This window comes from Pinus tabuliformis, chromosome 2_2 (genome assembly GCF_031772625.1).
Source record: "Pinus tabuliformis cultivar Carrire ecotype Pingquan chromosome 2_2, CPIR1, whole genome shotgun sequence".
Lineage (NCBI taxonomy): Eukaryota > Viridiplantae > Streptophyta > Pinopsida > Pinales > Pinaceae > Pinus > Pinus tabuliformis.
This window is the reverse complement of record NC_142300.1, coordinates 458,540,857-458,552,932: the sequence shown is the minus strand read 5'-3', so window position 1 is coordinate 458,552,932 and position 12,076 is coordinate 458,540,857.

The following is a 12,076-nucleotide window of genomic DNA, read 5'->3' as shown; positions in this document are numbered from 1 at the left end:
TAAAATCTACATTTTTAAATGTGGAATTGGAAAGAGGAATTTATTTAAGTAGAGCAACCTAAGGGGTTTGTCCAGAAAAGGAAAGAACATTTAGTCTATAGATTAAAGAAAGCTCTATATGGACTAAAGCAAGTACCCAGGTCCTAGTATGAAAAGATTGATTCATTTTTCCTACAACTTGGCTACAACAGAAGTAAAAATGACCCTAATTTGTATACCATGAAAGATGAAAAGGGGCGCATAGTGTTGATTTCTTTGTATGTATATGATTTAATTATTACAGGTTATGTTATTTCTCTAATCAAAGAAATCAAGCAACAATTTCATAGGTGTTCGAAATGAAAGACCTTGGTGAATTAATATATTGTTTGGGTCTTGAGATCTGGAGAGATTCAGGACAAACTTTTCTATCCCAGGGTAAGTATGTTAAGGGTCTATTGGAAAGATTCAGGATGGATTAGTGTAAGGCTACAGTAGTACCTCTACAATAGAACATTAAACTTCCGAGTGAGGATGGCTCTAAAGAGGCAGATGCGACACATTATAGACAGCTAGTTGGGAGCTCAATCTACCTGCCCACTACTAGACCAGATTTGTCTTATGCAGTCAGTGTTCTAATTCAATACATGTCCATACCACTTGAGAGTCATTGGAATGCAGCAAAATGTGTTTTATGGTATCTACAAGGAAGTATAGACTATGGTATTATTTATGTTGATTCCTCTGATTTTAGATTGTCAGGATTTACAGATTCCGACTGGGCTGGAAATGTAGATGACCACAGATCCATAACAGGCTATGCATTCAACATTGGATTCGGGGTGATTACATGGATCAGCAAGAAACATAACACAGTTTCCTTGTCTTCAGCGGAAGAAGAGTATCAAGCTATGTGTGCAACAACATGTGAGGCGGTTTGGTTGCAGAGACTTCTCAAGGATGTCGAGGAAGAACATAAAGATGCAACAACAATGATGATGTGACAACCAGAGTTCAATCAAACTTGCTAATAATCTAGTGTTTTACAAAAACACTAAACACATTGATACACAATTCCACTTTGTCAGGGAGAAAGTACAATCAAAAGAAATCCATCTTGTATGTTGTAAAACATGTGATAATGTTGCAGACATTTTAACTAATCCTCATGGAAAAATTAAGTTTGAAATGTTTAGGGAGATGTTAGGCATATTTATGAACCCTTTATCCATTAAGGGGGAGCGTTGAAGATAATGGAGAATATTAGAATAACGTGAATTGGTTCACAAGACCTCAGGATAGGAAGTAGTTGTTATTTCCAAGGGTATGGTTCTAACAACCCTAAAACTATTTAAGCTATATAATGTGTGATTTACATTGAGAATGTAGAGCATTATGCAGAGCCAGACTCTCTTGGTTCAGACTCTCTTTCGTAGAGCTGACCAGTGGGTGTTTCTTTTATTAATACAAACATTGCATTTTAACATACCTAGAGCATGTAGACAAGTATAGTGGGTAGCTACCTAGTTGCACTCGACCCAAACTGGTAGGATAACTCATCTGTGGTGAAAAACTTCAGCCGACATGCTCAACTCACCTATAGCAAACTTAAGCTGACATGCCCATGACATCTATAGTGAAACTATGAAAAGGGAGGAAGCTGCCAGATGAGAACGAAATATTAGGGTTTTGTGAGAATTTAGAGGTGTTAGATCAAAAGGATTGATCTATCTCATTCATTCAAATAGTATTGACAATTCATGGGTATGCCACATGGATAGGATATCCTCGCAAGAAAACCATGGTGGAGGAATTTCCAAAGTCTAGTAACCATGGATGCATACCTCATGTTGAGATGAAAAAGAATTGGATAGATGGGTCTAGGAAACATAATAAGGGTTGTAACATTAAAATGCCATGACCACTTAATATGGAATAATTATGTTTCTGGGAAAAGGCGCAAAGTTACATTTGATATATACGGATCATTGGGATTAGTTATATGAGAAATTAGAGTCTCTAAATCGGGGGAATAGTATAACATTAAATAAGTATGAATCTTAGTCATCACACCCATTTAGACTAATATTTTTAATGAAAAGGGTGGGACACACCTTCCTTTGTTACTTTCTTATATGATATTCCTCAATGAGTAACTAGATTGTTTTTAGCTCATCAACAAAACAAAAAGAGGGCATTTATGACTCTATAGCATATAATGTATATGACAAAAAAAGGGGTATGCCTCCCCTCTATATGGGTTGAATACATTAAATTTATAACCTAGACCCATCTCCTAGGTGGAGAAATAAAATAGGAGTTTGAAAGGAGACAGTTGGAATTACACATATTTTGTATTATGCCTAGGGTATAGAAGTAGATATATCTATGCACTTCTATTCTTGAATTAATGTAGAGAATTCATAATGACAGTACAATTCATCATATAAATACCAGAAACATAAGAGGACAATAGTAATATCTATGTATTCGAAAAACTAAAAAAAGGGTGACCGATGAATGAGAGATATGACACTTGTAAACTAATTTAAATGATGTCTTGGAACTAGAAGAGAAGGTATTCATAAGATAATTTCCTGGAAGAGAGATGGCATGTGAATATAGGAAGGACAAGATAAGTTAAAATTTGAACCTCTGGCTGATTACATGTCCTACATATGACCTAGGAAAATAGTTGGTTGGTATAAGTTCTAAATGAGCTAGAAAGTTAAAAAAAAAGATTTGCAAAGCAGATGGATATGGGGTTCACAAAATCTATTTATGAAGAAATGACATGTGGATTTTCATACTAGAGTGGGTTGAGTAAGCATACTGCCAATGTGGGTCTGGATTCAAAGTCTACCACTTTTATTACAACTATAGCATGTGTTTGAAGCAATATGAAACTCCCTTCACTCATTTTATGAAGTTGATTTGCCATTTTAGGACATTAGGTACTTCAATATGGAATTTATCCTAGTGGATTTATAAAATAGAAAAGGATTGGCAAAGGAATTGGTTGTTAATAGAGGTGAAGTCCATATTAGCTAACAATTTATTATGAATTTATACCCTTCAAATTTAGGTTCTTCCACAACTATGGGAATAAGCAAACACACTATTTTTCCTTACTTAGCTAAAGCCATGGGATAAAAAAAACTAGCCATAGGTAATGGAATTAGAACTGTCAAAATTTCCTAGAAACACTTGAAGGAAAGAATACATAAATAAAATGAGTAACACGAAAGGTCATCCAAATATATACTACTACCAATAAAGAAGTCTTCATCCTCACGCCACCAAAGGGAATAGAGCAGGGATGAGATAAATGACAAGAGAAACACAAAAGATCATCCAAATAAGATGTTACTACCATTAAAACATATTCCATGCTTGGGCCACAACAAGGAATAGAGCATGGATGGTACTAGAAACAACAAAGGTTGTAGGTCTCTCACAAGTAAGTGTGCATAGGTACCTTTCCCTCATGCAATTAGAATATTTGAAAAACTAGTTTTTGGAACTTAGTGGCTCGAAGAAGAAGTAAAATGATTAGAGTATATTAATAAGTTTCTACCCAATATCATAGGAATAAAAAATCATATGTCATTGATGATGATTTCTTTGCTTATGAATCAAAAGGCTCTAGTAGAAAAATAATCGTAGGTGTGTATTATTAAAACCCAAAATTGGAAGTTGAGGATGGAGGCCTCCAAGGACTTGACACAATCCTCTAAATATATCTTTGAGCAAAGGAATCCTCAATATCCCAAGGAAGGTGGCAGGTTGGTTAGGGTTGCTAACATAAGTTGTATAAGAGAGGGAGGAGATCTTATATATTGATGGCATAGAAACAAGCATCATCAAAGGTTAGATGTGTGAAACAATTAAGTTTGATTAAGGACTTCATAGCAATTCAAGATGGGGAAAATGTAATTCAAAACCTCTCAAAAGTTATGATTGGGTGGGATTTTAGTTACATTGATGCTACTAGAAGATCTAGTGAGTATATAACTAAATGGCATAAGTGTTCATATACCCTTTTTGAATCCTAGGATTTTCCTACATGACTAGGGTTAACCATTTTCTCATTCGATATGGATAAATAAATCTTTGTGGTGAAATAATATGGCCCTTAGTCATACAAATTGAAGTATTTGGACAATTATTCAAATTGGAGTGTATTCATAGTGGCCATGTGATGATAGGGAAAGATATAACATTTAACTTAGGAGCTTAAAAAATATGGGGACCTATTATACACAAGGATTGTCTCTAGGATTATTTTCTAATAAAACTAGAAGAAGTGAGTTTGATAGACGTTGAAATAGAAAAAATTGCTCCCACCTAGAAGAATAGAAGAAAATGAGATAATAAACTATCCAAGGGAATTTAACACAATGGGTAGCCTCAAGAGAGAATTTAGGCTTCGACACAATCCTCTAAATATATCTTTGAGCAAAGGAATTCTCAATATCCCAAGGAAGGTGGCAGATTGGTTAGGGTTGCTAACATAAGTCATACAAGAGAGGGACAAGGTCTTATATTTTGATGGCATAGAAACAAGCATCATCAAAGGTTAGATGTGTGAAACAATTAAGTTTGATTAAGGACTTCATAGCAATTCAAGATGGGGAAAATGTAATTCAAAACCTCTCAAAAGTTATGATTGGGTGGGATTTTAATTACATTGATGCTACTAGAAGATCTAGTGAGTATATAACTAAATGGCATAAGTGTTCATATACCCTTTTTGAATCCTAGGATTTTCCTATACGACTAGGGTTAGCCATTTTCTCATTCGATATGGATAAAGAAATCTTTGTGGTGAAATAATATGGCCCTTAGTCATACAGACTGAAGTATTTGGACAAATTATTCAAATTGGAGTGTATTCATAGTGGCCATGTGATGATAGGGAGAGATATAACATTTAACTCAGGAGCTTAAAAAATATGGGGGCCTATTATACACAAGGATTGTCTCTAGGATTATTTTCTAATAAAACTAGAAGAAGTGAGTTTGATAGATGTTGAAATAGAAAAAATTACTCCCACCTAGAAGAACAAAAGAATAGGAGATAATAAACTATCCAAGGGAATTTAACACAATGGGTAGCCTCAAGAGAGAATTTAGGCCATAAGCCAATTGTAATAAAGTGGACCTTAGTTAAGAAAACTTGCCTAAAGCCTTCAAGTTAAGTCTAGAATGGTTGAAGGTGGAAGAATTTGTTGAAAGGATAAAGGATGTGTGGAAGACATTTGATGAACATCTAATATATTCAAACTTAGTTTAATTTCAGCAAAATATGAGAGGAGAAGGTAGTAGCTTAGTGGGTTAAAGATAAAAAATAAAATGATGATACCCTTCTAAAGGAAGCGGGGGAAGGTATAAACAACCTTTATAATAGTGAAGGATTTGGCTAACTATTTGAGATGTAGAAGTTGGAAGCAAAGAAACTAGAATAACAAAAGAGGAAAATGTTATTAGTGAAAGAGGAGTGGAGACACAAGAGTTGGGCCATACCACTTCAATTAGGTGATGAAAATTTTAAATTCTTTTATATATATGAAAATGGTAGAAAAAATATATACTTTGTTTGGAATATTGATAAACGAAATGAAATGTGGGATATGAATTTCAATTACATAGCAGATGTTGGAATCAATTATTCCTCAAATATCTTCAAATAGGACTATCAATCCACAATTTCTAAAGGAATAAGGCATTCCAATTATTTTCCCAATTTTATAAACAATGAAAACAATTCAAAATTGATGAAAGAAATGGGGAAATATACATTTTTCCACACATTATAAATATTTCAAAAAGATAAAAGCCCAAGGACAAATGACCTACCCATGAAATTCTTCCTAGAACGTTATGAATTCATTGAATAATATTTATGTAGGATGGTGTATACCACTAGAAGCACATGAAACGTGTTAGGGACTTATAATACCACCCCCATTGCTTCAATTCCAAAAGATGATAATTTGAGAGAAAGAGGAGTGGAGGCACAAGAGTTGGGCCATATCACTTCAATTAGGTGATGAAAATTTTAAATTCTTTTATATATATGAAAATTTTAGAAAAAATATATATTTTGTTTGGAATATTGATAAACTAAATGAAATGTGGGAAATGAATTTCAATGACATAGCAGATGTTGGAGTCAATTATTCCTCAAATATTTTTAAATAGGACTATCAAACCACAATTTCTAAAAGAATAAGGCAATCTGATTATTTTCCCAATTTTATAAACAATGAAAACAATTCAAAATTGATGAAAGAAATGGGAAAATATACATTTTTCCACACATTATAAATATTTCAAAAAAATAAAAGCCCAAGGACAAATGACCTACCCCTAAAATTCTTCCTAGAATGTTATGAATTTATTGAATAATATTTATATAGAATGGTGTATACCACTAGAAGCACATGAAACGTTTTAGGGACTTATAATACCACCTCCATTACTTCAATTCCAAAAGATGATAATTTGAGATATTTCAAAAAGTTTTGACGAATATGTTTACAGAATTATATCTTTATAATTATCTCAAAGGGCACCACCACAAGACTTAAAAGGGTATTTATCAAAAGAAATATTGGGTGAGAAATTTTGTTTTTTGGAAGGAAGAAAAGTTGATGTAGTAGTTGGAATAGCACAAGAAAGTTTTGACTTCATTAGCACTAGATATTAATGATTAATGGTAATCAAAGGTAAGCAAATTGCACCTATCCAAAGAATATGATAAGGTGAGTTGTTTTTAATTTAGATTTATTCTCATTCAATTGGGGTTTTGTCATCATTTTGAGGTATGGGTGATGATTTGCATTACCTTTATATCCTTTGTTATCCTAATTAATGGATAAACATCATAATAAGTATAATTATGATGGTTACCCATCATCATTAGAGTATTGAGTGACTTTAATAACTCATCAATTTGAGACATTAAAGACTAGCTTAGACCTTTTTTTGGGATGAAGTTATGGAATTTTTTTAGTAGTTGTAGCAGACACAACTTTTGTAGTAATAGTAATTGGTGCACCAACAACTATAAGATTGCTTGGATCCTTCGATACTCCTTAACTTGCTTAGCAAAAAGATAATTGATTTTGATATCAATAGCTAGAACATTCTTGTAATGTTTTTATGATTAAGACATGTAACAACTATAATTGTAAGGATAAATGATGGTCATAGAAAGAGTTTCTACTAAACAAGTTCATTTGTGAGAAATCTATACTATGATGGAAAGTGGGAATATTGAGAACAAAAGGTTGTTGCAGAGCCATAAGAACACACAATATGTTGGTTTTAATGAACTTAATTGAAATATTATCCAAATTCTAGTACAAAATTATTATTGGCTCCTCCTAGGTCTAAGGGTCCCTTCTAACTGCCCACACAGTGGCGATTATATATGACAACTTCACATAGTTCAAGCTAATTCCATAAACCATAGGATATGGGACTGAAAGAGGAGATTCCTTGAATCTGGGGTTCCAAATGAAGCAACATTCAAAATTGAGTTTTCCACATTCGGAGGGATTTAGAGGTAGAGTCATCCCACTATTGGGTTCAATTATGGGCACAATGAGTTTTTGGTAGAAACCGTATTCATCCACCATGTAGGCTCTCTCTCTCTCTGAGGAACTAGGTACGAGGATTTAAGCCTAGGTTGTGAGTACAGAGAGGCCAGATAAAGCAAGAGGGTTCAGATGGATGAGAGTACGCAGAGATGAAGATGCCATAGAAGGTAATATGAGCACAACACTATTGTTTGTGCCTCTCTAATAAAAAAAACATAAAAATTACCATGCAACCAATCTAAAATCGCTTAGGTCAATTCACCACAGAATTGACTGAACTGTAATATCAAAGCGTCCGATAGATAGTGAAGTGCCCTTCTTTCCTTACATACATGTTTTCATTCCCATTTCAGTGGTTTCTGACTTAGGTTCACCTCATCTTTCTAGCCAATCTCCGCTCCAAGAACAGCTAGCTTCCATGTCGGTGTTACAAAGTTAAAGCTTAGGTTTCTTGAGGGAATTTAACGGGCATTTTTTACTCAGGAGCAAAACTAGTCTCTAAACTTTTTAGTATAGGCTCCTATCAACGTGATGAGGCAATCCCAGATGGACTATACTGCTTCAATTTCACAATAACTAAACTATACATAAAACTGAAGAAAAAATAGGCTGCAGAGAAAAGGATATGAAATAGTTTTCAACGAGCAGTTGAAGCGCGACGAGGTGAGAGAAATGGCATGCAAAGCCATGGGAAAGTGTCACATATGTTGATAATAGAGAGAGAGCCATCAAGTGAGAAAAATGAACTCAAACAGTGCATTATCGATGGACGGACTTCCACACAAATCAAAAGTGGAGGAGAGAGACAGAACAAGTGTTATAGCTCATAGAGAGAATCTGAAGCAATCAACAGGTTGTAGAGGGAGAGAACTGTTATGTTAGAGCTAAAGGCTGGCCAGAATGATAGGAGGTGTTTCCGCACATAAAACATAGATGGAGATGGTAGGGATACTAGACTGACATTTGTAAAAAGGCAGAGGCATTTTTGAGCAGGAATAAACTACTCTTACACTACTGATAGATTCACGAAAGTGGGATGCATTTTATAAGAAATTGTAAATGACCATTCAATTCATATCCCAAGTTTCTTTAGGCTCCTTGTGACTCTTAGTGCTCACTTGACTCTTCCCCTTCAGTTTATGTGAGTAAGACAAATTTACATAGCTAAAGAGTAGCATTATGTTTCCAACAGTAACCTTTCCAATTACTTGTTAATTGGTCAAAACTATAGATATTCTAGAAAGATTATCTTTAATAATTTTGAATATAAAAATAAAATTTTAACAAAATAATTAAATATTTAATTGCAATTGATATTTTTATATTCTTTGAAATTAAATACACATATTTATGTAGGTGCTTTACACATTAAATGTAATATATATATATTATTGTATTTTTCTTAAACAACTAGGTATATATCATATCATACTAATATAGAAGAACCACATTAGTAAATGTGGTTGATATAAACAAATAAGTATAATTTTCAACATTTTATAAACCAAATTTACTAATGTGGTTGAGCTAATATTATTATTATAAAATCTAACACAACCACATAAGATCTAATATCATTCTAATCCTAAAATAATAAACCTCATGAAACAGAATAAAAAACTAAAGTAAATGAATAAAATAAAAACCTCATGAAAGTGAATAAAAATCTAAAGTGATAAACAAATAAAACTTAAAGTAATAATAAGAGTTTTTCTTTTTTAATTAGATTTTTCCAAAAGGAAACACACAATATTTTGTTTCAATGACGAACCTAGAAATGTTTTTTCTATGTCAATATAAATGATTCAAGATTGAGAAGAAGGCTAATTCCCGAGGCCATGGAGAATGAGACAAGTAATGGAGAAAGAAAGCTAATGCAATTTGACACATGTTATTTCAATGCGTTGAACTTGAAAATTTGTTTAGGATCCTTTCATATCATCCATTGGATTTTGTGTAAGACAAGAATATTCTCAAACTATTAAACATTATCCATCCATAATTTCACATATTTTAAAGAAAGAATATTGATTAAGGCATATTCCAATATAGACCAAATCTATCCACTTAAATATTAATTATATCATATATTATTAAAAGCAGATATATGTAAGCACACGGTATACACACATATGTATACATATCAATATCTTTGTGTTAGTAAGAAACCCATGTATAACACCATACTACTAGCAATTGCACTGAGAGGTGCAAAGGAACACTTAGAGGAGGAGGGGGAATGTGGAAAGCAATAGTCAAATGAAATATATGGACAATGAAATACATTCAAAATTTTAGTTTCTATATATCTTCTAAAGAATGTAGCATGGGGTTAAATTTAAGAAGAAATTTACACTAACATAAATGTCCCTGAATAATGGGAATCATTGCAGGAACAAGGTACATAGCACAAGAGTTCAATTTTTTAGTGTTTTTTAAAATGGTATGAAATAAATTCCAAGCATAGAAATTAAGAGATATCTATCAGCTACAGATATCACTGGCACTTGGGAGAAATGGATTTATCAGAAAGTTGTTGTGAAGATGAGGAAAATCAGATTATAGATATAATCATTGTATCAAATAATGTTATGAAAGTACTTTTGAAGATGTCTATGATTGGGACAATTGAGTGAGGCATGCCTTTTAATAAAGCTTACTTTAACATCTCTGTGAAAATATTGTTAGATGCATATGCCATTTATATACAATATTCCTTTGCAAAAGGACTGAAATATGGTTGAGATGGCTCTCAAAAATCCACAAATGATTCAACATCTCTAACAAGTAAGAAATGAGGGACTTACGCAATTGAATTGATCTCCAAGCATCATGGTGCCCACTATTATATTTTGTACTCTAGTTTGTGTCATAGCTCCTTATGTCATTTATGTTGTCTGGAAGAACCTTTGAGATAGAATAAGAAATTCTTGATACATATATTTCAATACTTTAATGTAATTAAAAGCTTTGCAATATTTTGAGTATGTGTCATATTCCTTGTTCATGGAAACATAATATTCACAACAAAATGAATGGAAATATTGTGCGAAAAGAAAATTAGCAAATATGGAATTAAGAAATAATAGTAGAAACCATACCTATATTAATATTTGGAAACATTATGTATATTAATATTTGGAATCATGCAATTCTATTTGACATCTGGGCTTCAACAAATCAAAAAGAAAGATTTTTTTTTTAAATGTTGTTTGTAGTTATTGTGAATCAAAATGCAGTTTCGTTGTTTATGAAACTCTTCTACAAAAATGATGATTTTCCTGAGGAAGAGTTTCCTAGTACACAATAAATTAGACTTTCATTCATTATAAAGTATACCATAAGACATACATAATTGATTAGTGGTAACGAAAAATGATAGATCAAATCCTAGCTATATTCGACCTTAAAATATTAACTAGATTTACAATATTGACCCTTCTAGAATATTCCTTATCTTGTTCACATGGATATAACCTATTCGATCAGTAATGGGGCTAACATGGCATCATTTCAACTCATGGCGGTCAAAATGTGAGGTCAACTTCTAGGTAGCATAAATTTTGCATATGGACTTTGTTTGAGATCTTTCTTTCACCTTTGGAAATGTATATGAGTGTATAACATCTTAGCTAGTCTTCCATAAGTGACAGTTTGTGGAGCCTAATAAAAATTCAAGAAATGCCTCAAATTGCTTATAGAAGGTTTAAAACCCCATTTTGTGAAACTAGCACCCACCAATAAAAATGGTCCTATGAGCTTATTCCTCTAATTTTTCCACTCCAAACTATTCAAGGAGGATAGGTCACATGATAAGCGAATTATTCTTGAAAGAGAAACATGTGAGTCATGAAAAGGAGTGACAATCAACCCACATTCTAATGTGGGAGTCACTTGATTCAAATTTTGCAGGGAAAAGTAAACATAGATGTGTTCTAATTTAAAATTGGCGTTATTACTAAAGTTGAGTCAATAAATTGTAACGTAATGACGTCCCATTCTACAAGTTCCCTATAAGCTTCTATTGTAAAGATAGTTTCAAATTGATTTTATTATATTTTGTCTTTTTTGTTATATTTTCTTAATTATTCCTTCTATGGTCATCAACATTTTGATGAGCTCACTGTAGGTCAATTTAGTATGCACTTATTCATATTTTTATACTACTATATTAATGATTCATTATTATTGGCAAACTCACTTAACATATGAACATGTTAGAATTTTTATAGAACCCTCACCTAACCCCTGATGGGTTGAGCCTATTGTTGATGGCACCATATCTAGAAGAAAATTGGGACGAATGCTATAAAACTTATTTCTTAAATGTTGCTACAAAATATTATAAATAGTAAAACATTGATACTTGATAGGTGAAGCCTATTGTTTATATCACCGTCTCTGGAAGAAAATAGAGGGGAATGCTAAAAGGTTTATTTCTCAACTATTACTGTAAAATATTCTAAATGCCAAATATCTTGTGATGTTCT